This window comes from Musa acuminata, chromosome BXJ3-2, assembly GCF_036884655.1.
Source record: "Musa acuminata AAA Group cultivar baxijiao chromosome BXJ3-2, Cavendish_Baxijiao_AAA, whole genome shotgun sequence".
Classification (NCBI taxonomy): domain Eukaryota; kingdom Viridiplantae; phylum Streptophyta; class Magnoliopsida; order Zingiberales; family Musaceae; genus Musa; species Musa acuminata.
In genome coordinates this window covers 24,114,038-24,116,964 of record NC_088350.1, presented here as the reverse complement: position 1 = coordinate 24,116,964, position 2,927 = coordinate 24,114,038, and the positions used below count along the sequence as shown (strand labels likewise).

General features: G+C 42.9%; 1 non-coding gene across 1 annotated transcript; it reads left to right on the top strand.

Moving 5' to 3' along the window:
• The first annotated feature begins 423 nt into the window (after positions 1 to 423).
• Positions 424 to 496, top strand: TRNAE-CUC (transfer RNA glutamic acid (anticodon CUC)). Its single transcript has one exon. It is a non-coding gene; the product is annotated as a tRNA-Glu (tRNA).
• Positions 497 to 2,927: the final 2,431 nt, after the last annotated feature.

Below are 2,927 nucleotides of genomic sequence, written 5' to 3'. Positions count from 1 at the left end.
TCAATCGAATCGAAGAATTTAAGTTGACTAAAGTTGATGAATCAATTACCTGGATCGAAATAAATGGCCCCCGCCCCGAGAGAGTTCGATCAGCTGCTTGTGTAGCCGTCCAAGAGACGCATTTCTCTCTCGGGCACTGTACCAAACACCTTCAGAGCAACATCCAAGTCACGAGAGATGTCGGCAAGAGGAACCGCGTCCCGACTTCCTTTGCTCAACATGTAGTCGACGGTTCGTCCCAGGCCACAAATTGTGAGGACGGCAGCAGTCGGCCAGGCCTTGGGCGCGAAGCCGGCGGAGGCGGAGCTCGTCGCTCAAAACGTCTCCATTGACTCGAAGCAACGTTTACCACTGGCGCCGCCGGGTATATTCGAGTGTCGTATCTAAATTTGTGTTTTTATGAATTATGGCCTAATCAAGCAATCCGTTGTAGTCTAGTTGGTTAGGATACTCGGCTCTCACCCGAGAGACCCGGGTTCGAGTCCCGGCAACGGAAGTTACTTTTTCCATGTTTTTCTATTATATACATTCCTGAAAACGATTTTTAATATAGTATTATTTTTATAATATATTATTCTTGTCAACATTAATTTTCATCTTTACTACCACCTATTCTTTTAAATAAAATTTTCTTTATCATGTTACTATTCATTTTATTATATTTGATTTCATGGTATGCAATATCGAATGGTACCGTCCGGTACGGGCGGTATGTACCGGTCCAACGGTATATCGATACGCGGACCATTCGGATACAGTATTACACTGTAGTAGTGCTACAGTACTATACTATAACAATGTTATATTAAGAAAGAAAATATATAAAACTGTTCGGTATACCCTAGTGTACCGCTCGATACGTCCGTATACCGCTCGATATGCTGATACCGTATCGTACCGAGTCAACCTTGAAACATCGGTACGGTACGATCTTGCTTGTTTAGTTTAACGGCACCTATTTTACTATTCAAAGTAGTGAAAGGGCTGCTAAGACATGTTGTCAACCAGTAATCATCAACAAAACATCTGCTGATACACCATGGAAGTACTTCTGTTCGGTATACCCTGGTGTACCTCTCGATACGTCCTGATATACCGCTCGATATACCGGTACCGTATTGTACCGAGTCAACCTTGAAACATCGGTATGGTACGATCTTGCTTGTTTGGTTTAACGGCACCTATTTTACTCTTCAGGAGTAGTGAAAGAGCTGTTAAGACATGTTGTCAACCAGTAATCATCTACAAAACATCTGCTGATACACCATGGAAGTACTTCTTGACTGGATACGAAGGAAATAATTATTTCGGAATTACATTTTCCTGGTAACTAGAATAGTTTTTTTGGTACAATAATTCTGCACTACACACAACAGTTTCTCACATCTTATGTTTTACATCTTAATAGCTTTACTAATGGTCTTATAATCTGTTTACAAGAATGCTAACAAATCACATCTGAAAGGCCAATATTATCGGCAACAAATACAGGATACAGAAATCAAGATAGCTGATAAAAGAACATCTAAGCTCGATATAATCAAGATAAGCTCTTATGCAAGGCATGCAAGAAGAATTTTGCTTGATTCGCTTGTATAGGAAGTCGGACTTGGTTATGTGCTTGGCCTTCGAGGTGGCAGGTTTTAAGCTCGGTGTCGAGGCTGTAGTGAACAGAGAGGTGTGGGCAGACTCACTTTCACCAGGTCTTTCACCGGGCTTGTTGTATCAGGAAGCTTGATGAATGAGAGACTATGGCATGTCGGCAGAGAGGACATGCCACTGATCCTGGAGGTGCTGTTGAGGTCGGTGTTGCTGGTTGAACAGAAGATACAATGCACAAGTGGTGCAGAATTCATGGTTACAACCTGCAAAACAAAAGAAAGCTCTGTTTTTTATCCCTAAGTAAGAAGAAAAGAAAGGTGCTGTATCGATATGTATGCGCTGATGGATGACCGAATAGAGTAGTTGCTCCAGAATAGAGTAATTCCAATCTCAATCTAGCGAAAAGCAGCAGATTGATGATGGAATGCATTATCTCATTCAAAGTTTCAAGATATGTACCCACTGCAGCAACTGTGCATTTTGATTCCAAACAAATAGCACATGAAGTGGATTCGTATTTTGCCTTTCTCCAGCCATATTCCCTAAGAGACACCTGAAACAACATCAAAATCGAATGAGCATGTAAACTTTTCTACTGTTGAAGAAGGAAGGAATTTGAGTTAACTTGCAATCAGGTAATCCAGCAGAAAATAACAAGGAACTGAAATTTATTTACCAATCTGCTACATCAGTGTTATTTGGTTTGAAGTTTTTGTCTGACAAGACTCCAACAGAAGTAATGTAGTCCTGCAAATGACTATTTTTTGTTCTGCACAAGGAATTCAACATGCAACCGTGCCATCACAATTGTTCTGCCGAAAAGAAATCGAACAACATAGTACATGTTAGTAAACTGATGGGCGATGGCCGGTGAGTCAGCACGGTCCGATCCACGGATCGATGTCGGGAGTCAATGGTTGATCAAACGGGTCGCCGAGGTTGATCGACCGTAGGTTGGGATGTTGGATCCGTCTGGAGAAAGGCGCCTCTCGATCAGGATGGTCACGCCTCGGGGGGTGGCCGCTCTCCTGCACTGAAGGCCCTCGTCGGGTGGTTACCGACTTTGGCCCCTCAACGAGTAAGTTAGCGCTTGGTTCTCTTTTGTTTTCACCTTCCTTGACCAGATGCCGACCATGGATTTTTATATTGTTGTACGAGGGTCGGTCGTACACGGGTTTGGCATGACAGGATTTCCGGGATAAGATGTACCGAGGAATGCCTTGGTACAATAGTATAAAAATCACTGGCTGGCATCTGGCCAGGGAGAGTCAAAAACAAAAAGAACCAAGCACTAATTCGTTAAGGGGCCAAAGTCGGTAACCACC